This window comes from Caretta caretta, chromosome 15, assembly GCF_965140235.1.
Source record: "Caretta caretta isolate rCarCar2 chromosome 15, rCarCar1.hap1, whole genome shotgun sequence".
Taxonomy (NCBI): domain Eukaryota; kingdom Metazoa; phylum Chordata; order Testudines; family Cheloniidae; genus Caretta; species Caretta caretta.
In genome coordinates this window covers 24903994-24926239 of record NC_134220.1, presented here as the reverse complement: position 1 = coordinate 24926239, position 22246 = coordinate 24903994, and positions in this window count along the sequence as shown.

Genomic DNA, 22246 nt, shown 5'->3' with positions numbered 1-22246 from the left:
TAGAGAGCTCCCTATCCTATAAGTATGGCCCACATTTTACCTATCCCTGTGTGTGGTATGTTGTTTTGTGAAATAGAAACTGGGCAGCATTATCTCGGCAGGGCTCTCGCTCTCTCTGAATCCCAGAGCCTCCACATTCTGCCTCACCCTGCCAGGGATGTCCTCATGCATGTCACTGAACATGGAATGTGTGTGGATCCAGTAAAGCCAAGGAATTTCCTCAGCAACTGGCACATTTGCAAATTACCTGTTCCCTGGAAGACACCCATGCAAATCCAGACTGGAGACCCCATCCTGCAGACCTTCCTCAAGCAAAACTCCACTGACTTCAGCCTGAGTAAGGAATGCAGGAGAGGCCTCATAGCTCTTGATTTAGCCATGGCTTTATATTTTAAATGAAGAATGGTTTTGAGTGAACCGGTGAATCCTCAGCCTGCTCAGGCCAATCAGAATCCCGTCTCTTGGGGAGTGCAGCTGGGATCATTCAGCTCTTTGTTTTAAAGGCTGTATTTCATTTTCTTCCATACTATCCTGCAAATGCAACAGTCCCCAGCTACCAATGTCACAAGCAAGCAGCTTTTCATCCTACTCCCACCCCATCTGGGTGGGTTTGATCCTCACTCAAGTCCCGCAAAGTCTAATGATGATAACCAACCGGGTCGATGTGACTTATGGCTCAGGATTACATCCGTGCCAAACTCTCAGACTATCCAAAGGAAGAGAGCTCGAGGACAAGAGTGTGAAGCTATGAAGCATCTGCTGGATAGACTGGTAGAAAAACGTGTAATCCCTACACCACACCAAAACCCCAGCAGGGAGACTCCTTTACTAAGCAGCTTTAACACAAGGCAATAAATTGCAGCAAGCTAAGGCAGGGTCTCTGCTGCTGTTGTGAGTTAGTGCTTCCCAAGTGTTTGAGTATGGGAAAGGGCCCTGCCCTTGGTAACAGGCTAATGCCCTAGCCTGGGCCAAATTCCTGGGCAAAGCGAGCAGTGGCATCAGTTGGTTTTAAGACAGGGCAAGGGGGAACCTGGCGTCAGGTGGATATAAAAAGGTGTAAGATAAAGCACACGCTGGGGCCCTGCACCCAGAGCCCCACTGACTCCTTGGGGGGGCTCTGCACAGACACACTGAACTGCCTGCAGGGAGTGACTTGCAAGCTTGGAGCCTCGCTGTGCAACCTTGTGCAAGTCTGTTAGGGCCCAATCCTGCAAGGTGCAATATGCTCAGGGGAGATGAGGGCACCTGGCACCTGCCAGGAAGTACTTAGCACTTCATAAGCATGGGTGTATCATCCCCGTGCCTCAATTTGCCTGTCTATAAAAGAGCCTGAGAACGCTTGTCTCTCTTACAGGGCATACTGTGGACCTTAATTAATCCGTGCTGGAAAGGGGGCTGAGATCCTCAGATGGACAGCACAGTGTAAGTGGCAAGAATTTTTACATGGCAAAATTATATTGCTCTGGAGCAGCAAAGGGAAACACCCTGGCTGTTTCTGGCAGGACTGATTTGTACTCCTGTAGCTTGGTCCATCAGTGTTTGTGGTGGAGGAAGTCGTCTGTTAAGTTTTAGTGGGGCGTACCTATAGTTTCCAATGTGTTTAGTTATTTATTTGCTTAGGCTAGCGTCGGTGTTTTGAAAGGCATCAGCGCTCGGTGAGTCATCTCCTCAGCAGCCTCTGGGAGCTTCAAGGGGCAAAGTGGTGCCCAGCACAGTGTCACTGGGGGGAAAGCACCTTGCGTCCTGCAGCCCTGCTTTATGCCAAGACGCACATTCCTGCCTCTAGCCATGGAGAGCCATGGGCAGCTGCAGTATGAGACAGTGCTAACGCCAATGGGGAAAACCAGAAAGAGCAACGTGTTCAAGGAGAAAAGCATAGCTCTGGCACTAGGGACCAATGGTGGGAGGGTCTGAATCTTCCTGGGTACACATGGCACCTGTCCTTTGCTATCAGTAGAGAGAAAGTAAAAGGACCCAGGCATTCCCAGGAACTAGGGCACTAGGTGGTGACACCAACTAGACCAAATATATGCAACCCATGGTCTTGAGTCCTTGTGCATGGCTCTTGTGGGGCCCATGGCCACAACCTCAGCTAGAGGAAATTAGCATATTGGAGCTAATCTGGCTCCATGTCTCTGATCAGGGCAGGGAGGAAGTGAACAGGCTTGGCAAAGCGGGATTTGATAGGATCCGTTCTTCCACTACCTCTCCCCCTGCAGGGACCAGTGGAGGCCAAGCTCCACCACTGGAGGTAGAGAGGAGAGAAGGCTGGGGTGCTTTGGGGTTTGCAAGACTAAAAGCAGGGCTGGTTTGGTTCTGTGTCTCATCTTATCTGAACCCCCAAAGCTTGAGGGGTTTAGATTAGACCTGGTCCTGGGCCAAAACCTCAGACCCAAGGGCTCCTGGACCTTAGGAGGCCTACAATCCGACTCAGAGCTGGCTTTCGTGGCTGGCCCCACATCTCTCTACAGCGAGACAAACCAATGCCTTAGCAATGGACACCTCTGGATTCTCAGGGTACATCTAACCTGCAGTACAAGACCCATAGCATGGCTATGGGCTCATGGGGCTATAAAACTCAGTGTAGACATGTGAGTTCAGGCTGGAGCCTGGGCTCTGAGACCCCAAGAGAGGGGAGGGTCTCAGGGCCTGGGCCCGAATGTCTAATTTATAGCCCTGCGGCCCACGCCCTACAAGCCCAGGTCCACTGACCTGGGCTCCGAGACTCAGTGCCACGGGTTTTTTAATTGCAGTGCAGACATGCAGCAAGGGGCTTAAAAATCCAGATCCACATGCTGCCGCTTGGACTCATATCCAGCTTGGATAAATGATTCTGCCCCATCTCAAGTGAGGCCATATATGCCTTTTCTCCTAGGAGCCCAGCTGAACGAGGATTTTATGTCACAATTTTAGGAACCCTGTGTGGGTCTCTGTAGCTCCATCTAGCTGCTAACAGCTGCATAACACCTCACCAGATCTGGCCTCTTCAGAGAGAGGAAACTGTATCACTAGGATGTGGCATGAGGCAGCGTGGACACAAATGACATCCAGTGAGTCAAATCCTACCTTCTTCACTCCATTTTCATTCAGTCCTCGCTCTTGAAATCAATGGGAACTTGGCCTGGGTGAGGGTTGACTGAACATGCATGCTTTGACGCATTGATTCCTGCTGTCATGCAGGACACTGCTTTAAAAAGAAAAGTGGCACTTCTAAACCCTAAGGGACCTATCGGAGCTTATTCGGAGATCTGTCCAAGCAATAGGCATGGGGCATCCAATGTAAAGGTCTTGTCATAAGACACCCGGAGGTTCCCCTATGCTAGGCAGCCTGCCTGGAACGCGGGTGCACATTGTTTTTATTGGGTGGGTCATAGCACCAGCGTTTCTCAGCACTATTTGCATTTGGGGTCGGGACTGTTCTGTCATCATAAATGCTTTGAAGAGTAATAAATGCCCCATCCCTATTCAGGAACACACAAAAGCACATGCTTAATCTGAAGCATGACTTCAGTGGGACTTAAGCACCTGCTTAATTACGTTCCTAAATCTGGGCCTGAGTTTTTACCACATCTGTGGGAGTGGAGAGAGCTCAGCACCTCCCAGAATCCGGCCCTTTGTTAGTCCAGCCAAACCAGAAACTTAAACTACTAAGAGAGCCTCTTAACACTCCCTTGTTCTCTGTGTCTCCTTCAGGCCATAAGCTCTTTGGAACAGGGACTCACTCGATCTCATTCAGCACTGTGGCCATTGTTGGCTCTAGCCGACAATTACCAAAAAATAATACACAAGTCTTGGTTCATTGGCCAAAACGGAGTCAAGTCCAAAAACCAAACAAACAGCATCAAAGGTGAAAAATGAATGAAGCCCGGGCCCTACAAGTGTAATCCCCTAGGGCATGGGTCACAGGTCCCCCTCTGTGACCATCCACCAAGGATCTGGGTCCGGCTTTGCTCTCAGATAGAGAGGCTGTTCCTTTAGCTCAAGCTGTGCTAACTCAGGCTTTTAGCTCTGTGGGGTCTCAGTTCAGTTTCCGATAAGCTGAATAAGATGGAGACCATCACACACACACATGGATGCATGAGCTTAACTTTACTCAGGTGAGCTGTCCCCTTGACTTAGCTGCGTGGAGCCTTTGATTTTAAAATTCATCCTGTTTTAAGAATCAGAAAAGTCATTAGTAACGTGACATTAGTTACATGAGCTACTGGAAGGCACTCAGATACCACAGCAATGAAGGTAGTGTAAGAACCCATTCTGAATAGAATGATGATGGCATTAGTTTGTAATGTATCATTATTAGCTGAAAGCATCTTTTTCAATAGACAGTGTAACAGGCAAAACCGTGAAATGTATCTGAATTTTTCAGTCTCCGATCAGAACGGGCTAGAGAAAGCTTTTGTAAGATGCTGTCAAACGAGAAAGGTCGTTCAAAGGTCTCATGGAATTTTATATGCATTTTTAAACTGCTGGGTTTTTTTACTAGCATTCTTAATTAGTGTGTTTTAGTTTTCTTGCGTTTTGTTAGCCCAAATAATTCTCGTTCTTTACAGGCCAGCTAGCAGGTGCATGCATTATTTTATGTCAGTGTCTGAATTCTACTCACTGCCCTTTTAGCTCTTAGCTAAAAAGGGTGGACCGCAGTTCAAGAAAAATAAATAAAGGAATCAGAATCTTGGGGAGTCAGAGGTAGACTTTTATTTTATCAAAACAAGGGGAGGTTTTCTCTTGTATTTTTTCAAGAACTGTTGTTCTAGGTGTTTCCTGAGGAAGTGACCCCCCCCCCCATGACTCTTAGCCTCTGAGTTTTTTTCAGCACAGAGACATACAATACAAACAGCCCAGCATGCTAGAGAGTAATTTAGTTCTGCTGTTGAATTTAAACCGACGGACGGCAAGGGAGCCAGATGTTTTGACTCTGATTCAGCAAAGCACTTAAGTGAGTAAGGAACGGTTGTAAGCGCCTGTTTAAATTAAGAACATGCTTAAGTGCTTTGCTGACTCAAGGTCTTTGCAAATAATTGATCTAGTCGCTGAAGCACCCCCTGGAAGACAGGGCTGGATTGACTTGAAACAAGAAGGCTTCAGAGCAGTTAGCTGTTGATTCACTGCATTTAAGCAGCTTTAATACCACTGCAGGCAGAATGCAGCGTTTGTGTGATCTTACAATCAGGCTGCTGGAGCTGCTCCAAGGAACCAGAACACAGTGCCGGACCTAGAGTTGGAGCTGAGGGCCTATCACTGAACAGCCGTCAGTTGGTGATAACTTTGGGGCCCCTTGTGAGTGGACTCCCGCACTAATGAAGTCACGGGGGCTATGGGCAAATCCAGGGGTCCTCCCGCACAGAGCTTGTTGCAAGTTGGTGACCTGCTTACTCTTCACCTGGCCTTGCGTTGATGCAGCAAGCTGGAGGTGAAAGTCCTGTCTTCCATTACAAGGTGACAGCATGGGCCTGATGCTCAGTTACACCATGCCAGCACCTGGGGCAAGGATGGGCTGAGTTGAAGTGACTTTAAGCCACCAGTGCGCTCTCTGTATCCTGGGGCCAGGCAGGGGCCTGCCTCGCCCCCATGGTGAGTGAAGGAAGCCACAGGATGCTCTGATTTATGCCCTGTTGGACTGCCGGGAAGCAGAGAATAGTCAGAGTGCAGGGCATGGTGGCCATACTCCTATCAGACCTCTGTGCTGGGGACTGGAAGCCGGGGAAGAGCCTTTAAGGCCTCACTACAGCAGCCCAGGAGGCCCCCTATACTGAGGGCATTCTTAGGGGGCTCCACTATAGCAACCTGCGTGGAACTGGAAGGGAGAAGCACAGGTGCAGGAGGGAAGAGTTTGGAAAGGGCACCACCCACTTTAAAGCCTCTTGACATTGTCAGAGCAGAGCACAAGCACCTTGGCCTAACTGAGGGGCAGGCCCGTAGAGGAGGATGCTACTCAGTAGCATCAGCTCCTTCGTCACTGATTATAGGTCAACAACCTTCATTTGCTTCTCTTTCTCCCAGGTGGCTCAAGCCATGGAAGCCGGATGGGGCTGCAGATTGTGCACAGGATCCGAAAAACCAAGCTCCAGGGCTGGTTCAGTTCAGGCTATCAGTTTGACCCCGATGAAGTCAGGGGCAGTTCCAAGATGGCCAAAGTTGCAAGGGAGGGCTGCGCTCAGATCCAACTCTTGGCTCAGGCTCACCTGGGTATCTAGTGTAGACGTCCCCAGTAACACTTAGGCTGAGGAAGGAAGGGCTAGGAAATCCAGGTATTAAAAAAAAAACCCAAAGCCTCCACCACAACACACCAACCTGGTCGCTTTGCTGCAGGTGAGCTATTTCGATGTAATTATTAAACTAATAAAAGAACTTGACCTCTGCTTGAACAGAGGGGTTCGGCTGCACAGAACAGCACCTTCTCACTGTAGCATGTCAGGTTGGAGAATACATCACATCTTATATCTTTTGCCAGCTACTGCCTATCTGGGAGCTCAGAACTATCCAAAGCACAAGAAAAAACACCCCCTTAGGGCTTTGTTGCCATAATGCTCCAAGCCATCCGCTATAGATCTTCACTGTCCTGCCCCTCTCTCTGCGCAAATGGCTGTGGTTAGTTATTTCGTCACCTTCATGGCACTTCTTGAGTTGCTGGCACCTAGAAGGAGCCTCTGGTTATCGTCACCAGCACTGAATCACTCCTGTCACTGGCAAGTTTCCATACCACTAATCTGTCTTTATATAGTGACTCTTTCCCCAGGATTATGGCCCTGATCCTCCACCCAACAGTACATCAAGGGGCCTCTGAGCCTAAACGCAATTCCACTGACTTCGATGTTGCACATGGGCAGGGGGTCGATTTGCAGGCTCGGGGCCTGTGGGCCAGACCCACACTCTTCATTCAGGCAAAGCTCCCATTACAGTCAACAGGAGATTTGCCCAAGTTTTTTACCACATGCTCAAGCCTTTAGACTTGCTTTATGTGCCTTTGAAAAGCAGCCACCTCTGGAGTAGAACAAGTCAGTGGTTAATGGTGCACAGCAACTCTACACAACGGTCGAGGGCAAGGAGTAAAGACTCTACCAACTCTGCTTTGCACTGCTAAAGCAGATGGCAAACCACCTGGAGAGGCCAGCTGGGGGTTCTCCTTGTTTTATACCAGCCCATCTAGTTGGACTTCAATGGAGTTACTCCAGATGCACAGGGGAACTGCTGAGATCAGAATGTCGTCAACAATCTTTATCTTGACTGTGCCCTTTTACTGAGCATTGGGGCAACACATTACCGCACATCAGACTGCCACAGGGTTTTGTCATTGTTACTTCGTCCTAGTGGACTGGAGAACTCAACAGAGTGCTGCCAAATTGTCACGTGACTTTTAGTGCTGGAGACGCAGGCCACATGTGCTAAATGGTAAACAGCTCTCAAGGAGCGGCATGAAAAGGTCTTTATAGTTAGCGCAAACAAACGTAAATGCCAGAATCTAAATGAAATGGAGCTTTCCCAAGGCCTGAGGCTACTACGATTTCAGAGCTGGAAGTGCAGATTTGTTTGTTTCTTAGAAGGTTCTAAACAACAAAGTGTTACGGAGAGATACCATCCTATCCTGTTCCCAGCAAAGTCACAGAGACTCTTAAGTTGCCCTAACGTGCTAACTCTGACAAAAATCAGTCTCCATCCAACTGTCTGAATGCTCATTGAAAGCTAGGTGCAGCTGATTGCTTTGTGAGTGGAGAGCCAGCTGAGAGAGGAATAATGCCAATAAAGCAAACACCATTTATTATTGAACAGAGTAACATGGAATACAGAAACACAGCATTAGCCACAGAGCAAACTAAGGTACTAAAGCACAGGAAACTTAGCGACTGGTTTGTTTAAACACATGCCCCAAAAGCTACACTGACAGCAAACAGACACAAGAGAAGAAAGGTACTTTATATTTTGGGACTACTAGTCTTAGGATCACGTCAAACCATTTGGACTGGAAAGGACCCCAGTTCGGTTACCGTGGCAGGATGGGTACCATTATTCCTCATCAATACCTGATAGATAGAAGCCAGTCTAGAATCTCACCAGTGTAGGTCATTTCCCAGCTGCTCATGGCAGCTTATTCCACTGTGTAAACACCCCCATCCTGCAAGGCAGAACACCGCAGGGAGCCCTTCATGTGGTCACTGGGTGCAGGGCTCTGATTGCCTGGAGCCTATTGCAGGGTCAAGACCTAACTGTTCCTGTAGGGATAAAACTTCAGGCAAGCGTCCCAATTGACTTGAACGAGAGTTTTGCCTGGGTAAGGACTGATGAATGTCTGCAGCACTTAGCTTGGACAGCTTTTCATTTGTTTAAACTAAGTTTTGGCTGCTGCAGCGTGAGCCCATTACTGCTTGTACTGTCCTCTTTGACTGTGCAAAATAATTAGTGCCTGGCCTCTTTGTGAGACCTGTTTGTACAGCTGTGGCCAATTGCCCAGGCCTGATCCTCCAGCTTTGGACCAGCACTGCTCTACTAAAGTCAATGGAGCTCCTCCAGTATGAAACTGGTTCAACGCAGCACAGAACCAGACTCATGGTGTCTCCCCTCAGCCTTCTGTCATCTCCAACCTGATCATGACCCGGGCCTCAAACCTTCCCTCACTGGCCTAATCTCCCACACTGTGCTCATTTCTATTGCTCTCCCCTGAACTTTGTCTAGTTTTTCCGGGTCTGTTTTGAAAACAAGAGGCCCAATTCCCCTCTTAGTCCCCCACCAATCTTACACCCGGGCATCCCCATTGACTCCAGCAACACTAGTCCTGAATTATCCCAATTTAAGAGGACTATCGGGCTCACATTGTCAGAATCCCAACTGTGCTCCTTTGGTGTGCAATGCCAGCTATGACATTTAGAGCAGCTCAGAGCTTTCTTTGGAATCTTCTTGGTTTCTTTATTACAGTGTGTAGAGGGTGGGCCTGGGCTGACGCCAGTATAGCCTACATGGGCTGTGACACAGTATGGCCCAGGCCTTCCACAGCATCTGCGTCTCCTCTTAGTTACCCTTCTCTAAATCAGGAGTAATGCCACTGAAGTGAATGGAGTTAGACCAAGGCACCCCCAGCATGCGAGGAGAATCAGACCCTCTGTTTTTACTTAGTCGTTTTTCAGGTGTGGTAGGAAAGATGGTTTAGTGGCCAAGACATGTGATTTCAGTTCTTGACTCCATTAGATTTCCTGTGTGACTTGGGGAAAGTCACTTAGTCTCTCTGTGCCTCAGTTCCCCATCTATAAAATGGAGATAATGCTACTTCCTTACCTCACCGGCGTGCTGTGAAGATGAAATACATCAATGTTTGCAAGACAATCAGCCACTATGGTAACAAGGGCCAGATAAGTATCTAGAGGGGTCTCAATTCTCCATTAACTTGTGTCAGCTAGAGCTTGGAAGAAAATTTTCTGACTGAACGTTTTTCCATGGTAAAATGCCATTTTGTAAAATCAGAACTTCCTGAGAGAACATGTCATTTTTTATTCAATTTCATTTTGAAAAAGAATTGAAATGAAGCAGTTGGCTAAGAGGGAAGCCTTCGCAAATAGCAGAACATTTTGATTCGTCATTTCGAAAGGACATGTTGTTTCAAAATGTATTTTATGCTCTGTTATAAATTATAATCACAATTTGTAAAAAGTCAAAATTGGAATGAAATATTTTGATTTTATCAAAACCCGAATACTTTGATTACCCAGAAACAAAAGTAGTGTTAAATGTTGCTTTTTGGGAAATGATGAAATGGAACGGGAACTCTGCATTGTGACCAGCTTAAGTGCTCTCATTTATCCCACTGTGAAATGCTACCAAATCACACATTTCGCACAGGTGTAGGTGATGACCCAACATCCACGGAGCCACATTGGCTCACACATTTTGGGATTGTCCCAAGATACAATCCTTTTGGCTCGAAATAAATCAGAGGATTAATAGGATTATAGACACTGCCTTAAAAATCACTTCCCAGCAGTGTGTTTTGAGAAATATTCCATCATGTTGGAAACTCTCCAACTGTCAGGGCCCATAACAGGGCAGTCATACCTAATGGTCGGAGCCAAGAGCAAAGTCAGCGTTATGGTCAGAAGCCACACCAAAGGTCAAAGCCAAAGTCCAAGGCCAAAGCCATGCCAAGGGTCAGAGCCAGGGGCTGCATCAAGGATTAAGCCAGAGTTGGAGTCAGAAGTCACACCAAGGATCAAGCTGGAGTCGGAAACGGATGTTAGAGTGAGGAAGCAGGAACAAGGTACAGTAACAGGAACAAGGGGCGAGAACCAAGTGAGGAGGCAGGAACTTGGTCTCAGGGGTCAGGTCAGTGGCGAGCTCAGCAACTAGTTGCCCAAAAGATTGGCCAGGAACAGGAAGCTTTATATCTGGTGGTGTCCAGTCATCAGTATCAGGGGTCAGCACCACCATGTTGTGCGACGGACACTTGACAAAATTACCGGATGTAGTGACGGACATCGGCTGGGGGCAGGAGGGGGCTCCGGACTGAGGCAGGGGGTTGGAGTGTGGGAGGGGGTGTAGGCTCTGGGCTGGGGGTGCAGATTCCGGGATGGGGCTAGAAATGAGGGGTTTGGGGCACAGGAGGGGGCTCTGGGATGGAGCAGGGGGTTGGGAGGGTGTGAGGGCTCCAGCCGGGTGTGCAGACTCTGAGGTGATGCTGCGGATGAGGGGTTTGGGGTGCAGGAGGATGCTCTAGGCTGGGATTGAGGGGTTTGGAGGGTAGGAGGGGGATCAGGGCTGGGGCAGGAGGTTGTGGCGCGGGAGAGGAATCAGGGCTGGGGCAGGCGGTTAGGTCACTGGAGGGGGTTGGGGTGCACACTCTGGGTGGCACTTACCTCAAGCAGCTCCAGGAAGCAGCAGCATGTCCCCCCTCTGGCTCCTACACGGAGCTGTGGCCAGGCAGCTCAGCGCGTTGCCCCATCCGCAGGTGCCGCCCCCGCACCTTCCATTGGCCGCGGTTTCTGGCCAACTGGCTGGGAGTTGCAGAGTCAGTGCTAAGGGAGGGGGGAAGGAGGCAGCGTGCAGAGCCACCTGGCCGCACCTCCGCCAGCAACAGCACGGATGGGGAGCCGCTCGCAGGGAGCTGAGCTGCCCGAGGTGAGCGTCCCCCACACCACGGACATCAAAATGTTTACCACAGACACTTGTGCCTGTGTACGAACACGTTGCCAACCCCTGATTCAGTCTGCTGCTAGTCACCTGGCACCACTGAGTCATGTGTGGCCTCTGGTGGTGGGGAGTTAGCTGCAGTTCCCTCATCTAACCTCCCAGTGTGGGGGTTCAGAGGGTAAGGCTCTTGCTCTGGGTCCTCGCAGCCCTGGGTTTGCCACCCATGGTGCCCGACACCAACTCACAGAGAGTTTAGTTTGCTACAGCAAGGCTTGTAGTCAAATAACTCACAGTGCTTGGCTCTCAAGAGCAGTATTTAGGTAGCCAATCTGCCTCTAGGGATAGAAATCTGGCAGCTAAAGAGAAGGTAACGTTTTGGAGAAGAAGTGGGGACTTCCATCCCCATCTTGTTCTGTTCTCTTTTTTTTCTGTTTTTCCCTCATTATTTTTGGTGGGCGGGTGGAAATCAATATGAAAAACTGCCAGTAGCATGGATGCTTCCTTCGGCGCAGTGTTGCAGTGTATTGCCACACGCAGTATCTTATAGATTGTCAAGGCGATTGAAATTAAACATTTTCAAAAGCCAAGGGCCCTATGCTTTGTCACTGCTATTGTACCCGGACCCAGAATGAATAGTCCAGCTTGGATACTGTGGGATGGCACCAGTGCTCTTAAGTCAATCATTAGCCAAGAAGAGTTTGTTGCTGACCCGGAGCTGGTGTGGATTTTAGTGGCCTCAGAGTCTAGTTGAGTCCCAGCCCTCTGCTGTGAGACATGAGCTAATGGTGTGAAAAGGAGCAGAAAGGCCACACAGCCCATGTAACGGGGAGGGAGCAAAACCAATGCTGTATGCTCATCCTCCATGTCTGTTTGGGAGTGGGGCAAATGGAATGGGAGGAGGTAGAGCTAGCAAGCAGGCCATCTATGGGAGACACTGGACATTAACTACTGCTTCTTGCAGCCTTAGCTAGCGCCCTGTGCCTAGACTTCCCTGAGAGAGGGGCATGTTGGACACTCCTAGGCAGAGGGTCAAGACAATGGTAGCATAGCTCTTGGTGTGGGAGACAGGCACGGCTTGCTGCAAAGGGGGTGGACAGCATCTCAGCGAGGGGCTGAAGCATTGTGCAAAGATCCCAAGACATCTCTTCTGCACGGAGCTTCAAGTCCCTTCTCCTTCTCGGGAGAATCAGCCTAGAACTCCAGTGGTTTAATCACCATTGCCTTTCAGTTTGCACCAGAAATAGCCCTGTAGAGAGCAACCACTCAGTGCATCATGCTGAGCTGGTATCACCTATTCTGGGGTGCATTCATTTCTAGATGGATTTATAGGTAACATACAGATTCACTGGTCAATCCCTCACTAAGAAAAGCTTGTTAAGCAACATGAACTCTTTAGTTCTTTTATATCTTTTATGACCCAATGGGTGAGCAGGGAAAAAAACCCCAGCACAGTTTACTATGGGCCTCATTTTTTTTCCAACAAATTCTTTCCAGTCTTTTTTTTTTTTTTTTACAGGCTTGCACAGTACAGTAACTTATAGAGACCCCATAGCAAAGCAGCCATTTAAGAAACACGCTAGGCTACTGTGAAATAAATTACTGACTTAACAGCCAGGCACCTAAAGATGTAATTGGGCCCCATTTGAGAGCAAATTAAAGCAACGTGCATACCAGTCCCTGAGTCTGCAAGGGGCAGAACTAAAACGAGGCCTGGAACGCTTCCAAAGTGCACAAGGTTAGGCGAACCCCAGCTTGCCGATCAGCCCAAAGCAGAGGAGAGCCAAACCTGAAGACGGATCAGCTCGGAGAGCTCCTGCCCAGAGCTACCTAAGTAATTCCGAACCAAACTTTCTCCAAGGGGCGCATGGGGGTTGCATTCCGGGTTCTGCTTTGGGCCTGCAACAGGATGGAGCCCAGGAGGGCAAGAAGAAAAGCTGGGTCAGAAAGCTCTGAGGTGAATGTCTGCAGGATCAAGCTCTAAGCCTACAAACTGCCAGCGGTAGAGATCTCAGATCTAGCCATCTAGGTTTCTACATGGCTTCCATCCCCGCTGAACACTGTGTTGTTTAAGCATTTGGTGAAGTGCCATGTACAGTTATGCCACTTCATAAAGAGTATCAGTGCAACTCTGCTCATTCCAAAGGCATGAAGAATGGGGCAATAAGTGGTGGAGTGACTGGGTACGTGACTCAGGCCAGGTGACATAACCATGATTCAGATAAGAGGACCCTTCGGCTGGGGCACCCGCGGGGCTGTGGCATATTGAATGTATGCAATACTGGCATTGTGCAGCCAGGAGCACAACTGCAGATCGCAGCTCTATCGAAACTCATGTTCTCAGTGGTAGGGAGGAAGAGCTTTGCCAGAGCCCTGTAAAAGAACAGGTGGGCTTTAAACTCATCTCCCCTGGCAAGTGGACAGTTCTTCACAAAGGCAAGGTGGGTGAGGTAATCTCTTTTATTGGGCCAACTTCTGTTGGCGAGAGAGACAAGCTTTTGCGCTTAAACACTCTGTGTCAGATTGAAAGCTTGTCTCTCTCGCCAACAGAAATTGGTCCAATAAAGATATTACCTCACCCACCTTGTGTCTCTAATATCCTGGGACCGACATGGCTACAACAACACAGCATGCAGTTCTTCACAAAGGCACCCAGGCCAATTGAACCTGTCGACCTTTCCAGGCCTGCTTGCCTCTCGTTTATCCCATTTGCACATTCTGAGAGACAATAACTCAGCCCCAAAGCTGTTTTATTATTATTTCAGTTCTCAACACTCCACTCCTCCACACAACACTGCTGATGAAGGTGTTAGATGTAGCCTTCCCACTGCCCTGACATCCTTAATATCAATTCTAATCCTGCAATGTGCTCTAGTGATTTACCAGTTTCTGTCATTCCCCGCCCGCCCCGAGTCCCCAGCTAACATGCTGACTCAGGGCACGTATGGGAAGTTGGTTTGTTTGGATGCTGATTGTTCAGACAGATGCTGACAATCATTTGAGATGATTAGAGCCTGTATCAAAATACAGATGCCTTGTATGCTAGAGAGAGAGAAAGAGAGAGAGAACAACACCCACTAGAATCGGTCATTCCCTACCAGTAATAGAGAATCTAGTAAAATGACTGAAACTTGGATCTCTGGCTAGCAAAAGGAAAACCAAACAGCTGGTGTTTATGTGCCTTCTACGGAGCCGTTCACTTCCATTATATGAAACCAACAGTGAACGAATATGAAAACCGGAGGCTCCACTCCTCACAGGTGATATGGGACATAGCGACTAACCTCAACACGTACACACGCAGGCCCTCGGTGACAAATGGGGCAGGTGAAAATTCTCAGCCAGTCCTTGGATTCCTTCCCATTACGGCCCAGATAAGCTTCCATCAGCATAACCACCCAGCTAAACACTTGTCATGGAGGACTCTGGTCACTATTCATCTGGTTTGCGAACATCCACCATCACAAGATCACAGACCAGCAGCTTCTAAGATCACTTGTGCGCATTTCAGTAGAGGAAGACTGGCCTAGTGGTTCGGGCGCTCGCCTAGGATGCAGGAGACCTGATTTGCCACAGACTCCCTGTGTGACCATGGGCAAGTCACTTATCCTCCCTCTGCCTCAGTTCCACATCTGTAAAATGGGAATAGCACTGCCCTACCTGAGGGTAAATACATTGAAAAGATCATGATGCTCCGACACTATGATACTGGTGGCCATAATAAGGACCTAAGACAGATTGCAAAAACTTTTGCAGGTACCTCAAGGTGATGTCCTGTGTGCTGCTGCTTGTCTTGTCTGCTTGTTGGCTGACTTCTGGCATTCTGTGGATTCACCTTTACCGGATGTATAAACAGTCTACCGAGGCAGCCATGCATGTGCACCCAGTTTTGCCCTAAGAAAATGAAAGAGGCCAACAAAGACTCTTCAAAGAACAGGTCAGACCGCAGCAGGCAGTTGGGGAAGGGACATTTTGTTTGGCTGTTCCAGGATCTCAAGAACATAATTTACTTGGCCTCTTCCCTGAAGATCCCTGAAAGACAGATTAGTAGGTGACCACCAGGGTTGCGAGTGGGGGGACAGGAGTAAAGGGGTAGGACAAAAGAGATTTGTTTCTGGATTAACTCCGCCCTTTCTATCTTCCATTCCCCATTCGCTTTTCTTTGCTGCTCCTGAAGAAGACAGGAAAGGATGCAAACAAGGACCCAGCTGAAAGGAAAACAATACAAGCCTAAAATTAAGCAAGGAAGTAATTAGCAGAAGAATGGAAAAATGAAAGCAGGATGGTAAAAAAGCAAAGAACAAAAGAACGAAAGAAATAACGAAAGAAAGAAGAAAAAGAATAGGGTCAGTTATTTGAGGCTTCCTGTTGCCTAAGAGAAGTTGTCATCTGATTGTTTCTAATTTTCCCTTTCTGAGTGAGCTGATCGCTGATGGAGTGGCAAACATGAGCTTTTATAGAACTAAATCCCAGGATCTGAATTTTCCCTGCCCTACCAATAACAACATAAGAACAACCATACTGGGTTAGACCAATGGTCCATTTAGCCCAGTATGCTGTCTTCCAACAGTGGCCAGTACCAGATCTTTGGGGATGATCTGGATCTGAACATTGTGGTTGTCCCTTATGTCTATAATAGGCCAATCAAAATGTCTGCATCTGCATACTCCAAATTTTGGGTCTGGGTATGAATTCTGCAGCTTAGACCCAACTGTAGAAGTTAGGCAGAGAAGCAAAAGTAGAACTGTGTGCCCAATTCAGCCCTCAGTTATACCAACTGCAGTTAATGGGTTTGCATGGCTCTGACTGAGGGCAGAATCATATTTTTAGAAAATGGAACAACTGGACTCAGAACTCCTGCTAGAGTGGTGCAAAGGGTTTGGCAGGTTTGGCAGGTGTTTATGCAGAATCTGATACCATAATAATATTTGCCATTGGTTTGACTTCATATACTAAGCACAAAAGGCTCTGTTTAAATAAGGGTATGGTTATGGTGACATGAACTGAAAAGAGCCAAGAAATTCAAAGCAAAGTCCTGGCTCTCTATCCGGAAATATCACTGTTTTGGAAAGAAACAAAAATACATTAACACAAGGTAAGGAAAGAGTAGGACAGATTTCTTGCTAAACTTCTTTGATTTTCCTTAACATTATCCAAGGAAAGGGTGTTTGTTTGTGTTCCACTGAAAGGTTTCAAATATGTATTTCTTTCATTCAAGGGACCAACTAAGCTCCTTTGAACCAGTCCTGGTTTCGTGGCTAAAGAAGAAGAATATTAGCACATGCCATAGTGCTCTTTATAGCATAGATGGATGGAATCCTGGGAGGGGTTAAAGTTTGTGACTAGAGCTCAGGACTAGGGGTCATTAAGATCCAGGTGTGCAACCTAGCCCTACTCCAGCTTTGTTTGTGATCCTGGGCAAGTCACCCAGGTCAAGATTTTCAAGTGACTAGTGCTTTGGGGGTGCCTCCATGTTGGCTGCCCAATCTGAGACACCACAAAGGGGGCCGATTTTCAGAGGGAGCGGGTGCTGTGCACTTGGTGAAAATCAGGCCCCTTTAAGGTATCTCAGGTCGGGGACTCACGCATGGAGGTGCGCAAAATCAGTCACTTTTGGAAATCTTGGCCTCACTTTCTCTGTGCCCTGCTTTCCCAATTTGAGAAATGGGGATCATTGTCATGACCTACTTCTCAGGGATGTTGTGGGGTTTATAGGTAATGTATATGTGTAAAGTGCTTTGAGATCCTCATATGAACAACCCTAACAAAATACAAAGCATTATTGTGTATTATCTTCAAAGCACTCAGATTTTCCTTGATCTTCACATCCCTCCCAGGAGGCACTCAGTTTTACAGGAGCCATGTAACCATGACTCCTCAAACCCAGCACTGGGCCTGCCTCTGTTTTCCTGCTCTCACACAAACCAGAGGGCCAACTCACCAGCCAGCTGCAAAAGGGCCAGTGTGATCCTGGGGTGCATAAACAGGGGAATCTTGAGTAGGAGTAGAGAGGTTATTTTACCTCTATGACACCAGTGCAACCGCTGCTGGAATATTGTGTCCAGTTCTGGTGTCCACTGTTCAAGAAGGATGTTGATAAAATTGGAGAGGGTTCAGAGAAGAGCCGTGAGAATGACTAAAGGATTAGAAAACCTGCCTCATAGTGATGAACTCAAGGAGCTCCAATTATTTAGCTTATGAAATAAAGAGTTAAGGGGTGACTTGATTACAGTCTATAATTACTGACATGGGGAACAAATATTTAATAATAGGCTCTTCAGTCTAGCAGGGAAATGTCTAACCTGATGCAATGGCTGGAAGCTGAAGTTAGACAACTTCAGACTGAAAATAAGGCATAAGGTTTTAACAGTGAGGGTAATTAACCATTGAAACAACTTACCAAGGATTCTCTATCACTGGCCATTTTAAAATCAAGACTGGATGTTTTTCTAAAAGATTGTCTCTAGGAATAATTCTGGGGAAGTTCTCTGGCCTGTGCTACACAGGAGCTCAGACTAGATGATCAAAATGGTCCCTTCTGGCCTTGGGATCTATGACTCCACCCATGAAGCTCCCACCCATATCAGTACATCCTTCCCTTTTCCGAGGGACGTTGGTGTGGCAATCTCCCTGCAGTTCCTTTTCCTGGCCCAGGGTCTCCTTCAGCCTCCCTTCTGCTCTGCAGCCATCCCGCACTGAGCTGCTTGCTGGTCTTATCTCACCACCTGGGAGGAAGGTAGTTAGTCAGAGGTGGGGCTACACCTGGCTCCCGTAAAGGGCCTATCCCACTTTGTGACAGGGAGACACGTACACAAAAATCAGTGTCTCCTTCCTCCCACTGATGGGCAATCTGGCTCCCCATCACAAATGGCATCAGTGTTTGAGCTGGGACTAGAACCCAGGAGTGCCTGTCTCCTAGTGCTACGTTTAGACCATGCCTCTCTCTTTCTCCTAGTATAATGCTCAGGTAACTGTTAAAAACAATATAGACTGTATATGTTGTTCCTGATGACCCAGAGTGGTCCCTCTGGAGCCATCTCTGCCTGCTGCTTGCTTTTATGAAAAATATGAAATCATCTGGGAGCAATGGCAAAGCACAGTACTGTCCATGTCAGTCATCCACAGCGCAACACATCTGAACAATTGAGTTAGAAAAGTTCCTGGAAAGGCAGAGGAGACAAAGCCCCCATTGCAGCAGCAGCAGCCCTGTGGCTCCTATATTTAGGATGTTCTAGTTACCCTATGTTTTTGTAAACATGGTTTAAGAAGGTTCTGGGGCAGGCTCCCAACCCCAGACTCTTTCTTCTCAAGGTGGATTTGGATTTAGCCAGATGGCAGGTGTTTTATGTTTGGAAAAACATTCACTGACTGGAAAAACATTTGTGCAGGCGACTCAACCTCAGAAGGACTGTTTTCTCTGTCTTTGTTTTGCAGGACTAGTGATCCCGTGCGAGAACCTGGAGTTACCTATTAGTCAATGCTGGCTAGTGGTTAGCCATGCCGGGGTAAGGCCTGGGCTGCACAGCTGAGGGGATGAGGAAAAGCAATTATAAAGGCAAATGTGCAACACAAGGGGACCACATGGTGCCATCAGCACAAAGTACCTGTATGCTGAGATGGGAGAAAGAAAGTAAAATATGGTGGGGATGGGCCAGCTGGGTATGAGAGGCAGGGCCTAAAAACATGCAGGGAGGATTTGGATATGCACAGACAGCAGCTGGTGAAGGAAACTCCCAGAGTGGCATAGACACTGCTCTACAGACAGTGGATTTTTGTGAAGTACAGAGTCCTGGTTCTGGGGAGCACTGAGTGCTCCTCCCAACCCCCAAGCCTGGGGAGGTGAAACCAACCCAAAGGCAGCATTCTAATGAACAGAGCAGCCCATCACTAATAGCCCCGGAAAGCACAATCCCAGCAAGGTTCTTCCAGCCATCCGCTGCTCCATTTAAGTAGCAACAACAAAGGGCCATTCTTAGGGCACATAGGGCCCCAAGCAAGAACTGGGCCTTATTTGCTTCCCCACCTGGTCCTGCTAGCGCCAAACAGAGGGCTACACGAGGTTGCATTTGCTCAGGGCTTGCCCTAAATGAACGTGTAGAAGCCCGGGGATATTTGGAGCTGTAGTTTGGTTTGGGGCCATCTCTATTGTGGCCAGCGAACCTGTCCATGCTGGATCATTGGGCTGAATTCTTTCCTACACCTTATCTCTTGACTCTACTTTATTTGTTTGAAAGGCAAAGCTGTTCCTTTGTGCTCCACAAATGCAATTGACGGATGGATCCCAGAAAACCTCCTAATTCTCGAGATTAAGGCCAAACCTCTGCTGGCCTAGCTCCATTGTTCTTAATGGAGATAGGCCAGCTGAGAATTTGGCCTGAAATATTGCAGGTGTAACAACTTGAGTAACTTACTAAACTCTCTCTAACAAAACGCTAATGTAGCCCCCAGGGAAACCCTAGCCTTCTTCTTTGGATGGCGCTCTAGAATGGAGTGTTTGCCTTCTAAATGCGTCTGTATAAAGAAAAATTAACACATTAGAGGAGAAACAGAATCAAGTGACTTGAATACCACAGCAAGCACCGCACTGTATGTGTGAATCATTCACAAAATAGTAGTGTCTGAATGCCACGTGGATAGTTCTAAATCGGCCATAACTCGCAATGACTTCTACAGGAGTTTGACTAGGGGTAGATCTACTCTGCACCCTAATTTTGGTGGTGTGTAGTGTACATACATGGGTGGCCCCCTAGCACGGGCACAAAGAACAGCGTAGACTGTGAGGCATGGCTTAGGCGAGTAAAGACACGCCTGAAGGGTGTGGCTATGTATGTGAGTATGTACCCTACCTGCTGTCTACACACCCAAGTCGTGCCTCTCTGTCTACACTGCTATTTTTAGCAGGGTAGTGTCTCACAACCTCCCCACCGCTGGAAACTTCCCCCACCATGGGGAAAGGCTCCGGCAGCGGGGAAAGGCTCCAGCAGCTCCCTGCTCCTGGAGACTTTCTCCACTGCCTCCCCGCTACCAGGAAAGGCTTGAGCAGTGGGGAGCATCTGAGGCCTTTCCCTGCTGCCTCCCCTCTGCCTGAGCCTTTCACTCACATGTGTAGCTACATGACGCAGCATAGATGCAGCCTGCTTTTGTACCCTGCACACCACTGCCTCTGGTATGCAGTGGAGATGTAGCCTCAGTGTAAGGATTGAAGAATCTGGCTCTAAGTGAATTCATTCTATTCTGCTTAGGTTACGCAGCAGGAGGACTTTCCCGGCTAACGTTGCCTTCCATAAGTTGGCTCTTTGTTCATCTCAGCAATAAAATATATATATATCACACACAGAGACACACACACACACTTAAAATACATATATATCACACACAGAGACACACACACTTAAAAGAACATTGCTCAGGTTGCAAAGTCAAGCACTCAAAAATTAGGAAATGCCAGAATTAAGGTTGCCTGCACCACCTTGTCCCAGCCCCAGTCTCCCCACTCAGGGATCTCCTCACAGCCCCAGTCTCTTTGCCCAGCCAGCCCTAGTCCCCCTCCTCCAGGTTTGCTCTCCAAATCCCTGTTTCCTCCATACCACTCCCAGACTCTTCTCCCCTCCCTCCCACATACAGTCCCCAGTTTCCTTGCCCAGCCAGCCACTGTTTCCCCTGCCCGATTGCTCATCTGATCTCTCTCTCCTCCCACTGCACAGGCCTCCCTCCCTGGGCTCTGCACCCAATCTCAGTCTCTGCCTGCCCCCCACTTTCAATCCCTTTGCCCAGCCAGTCCCAGTTCTCCACCTAAAACCCAGCTCCTCATCAGAGCTGTCTCCTTCTGCTCCTCTCACTGGTTCCCAGTCCCAGTTTCCTTGTTCAGCCATTCCCAGCCTCTTTCCTTTCCCCCAGTTCCTCTTCCAATCTCAGTGTTCCTCCCTGCACCCAACTGGTTCCCAGCCCCTCCTCCTCCAACAGTTCAAGTCCCTGCTCCATAGCATGGTGACACCAGAGCCATTCACAGAAAAATTTGCCAGATTTTTAACATGGGCAAACAATGTATTTTCCCCCAGTCTTGCTCTTGGAAACAGCTGAATTCAGTCAGAGTTAGACACCCAGTATGAAAAATTTCAGCTCAAACAGTTAAAGTTTGGCACAATTGTCAGCAATTCAAAATAGGCTCTTATAATGGGAAGAGTCAGGCTACCCTAACAACAGGCAGCATCACGATCAGCGCCTCGTATAATTTTTTAAAAACATATCGTGTTGTATGTAGCTATGAAACTATGGTGACTTTGTTTACCTTGTAGGACACCTTTAAATGTCTAAGAACTCTGTCTATGCACAGAGACAGCAAAGAATTCTGTCCTTAAAAATCGATGACTCTATTACAGAGATGCTTTAAAATTTACCTTAAAATTAATGCAAAATGTTTGAGTTTCTTTCCAGATGAGTTAGACTTGACAGATTTTTCTTCTGTGTAAAAATCTTTCTTTAGCAATGCAATTTAGACAGTGCTTTATTTTGCATATATACAGATGTGGGTTTTTACTCCATGTACTCAGTGTGACAGGGTCGGGCCAGGTGGCTATAGGAGAGTAATAGAAGGCAGATATATTAGCCCCAGGCTAAGTAGGTCCCTTTTCCCTGGGTAAAGTAACAGGGAAGGTTCCAGAACAATTAGAAACCTTCTGGAGACAATTAAGACAGGCTGATTAGAACACCTGCAGCCAATCAAGAAGGTGCTAGAATCAATTAAGGAAGGCTAATCAGGGCACCTGGGTTTTAAAAGGAACTCACTTCAGTCTGTGGTGTGTGTGTGAGGAGCTGGGAGCAAGAGGCACTAGGAGCTGAGAGTGAGAACGCGGACTGTTGGAGGACTGAGGTGTACAAGGGAAGTAGCCCAGGGAGTTGTAGCCGTCGCACAGCTGTTCCAGGAGGCACTCCAGACAGCTGCATTCCACAGGGCCTTGGGCTGGAACCCGGAGTAGAGGGCGGGCCCGGGTTCCCCCCAAATCCTCCCAACTCCTGGTCATACACAGGAGGAGTCGTCCTGGACTGTGGGTTCAGAAAAACGGCCAAGCTGAGGGCTGCCGTGAAGCTCCAAGGTGAGCAAATCCACCAATAAGCACAAGACCCACCAAAGTAGCGCAGG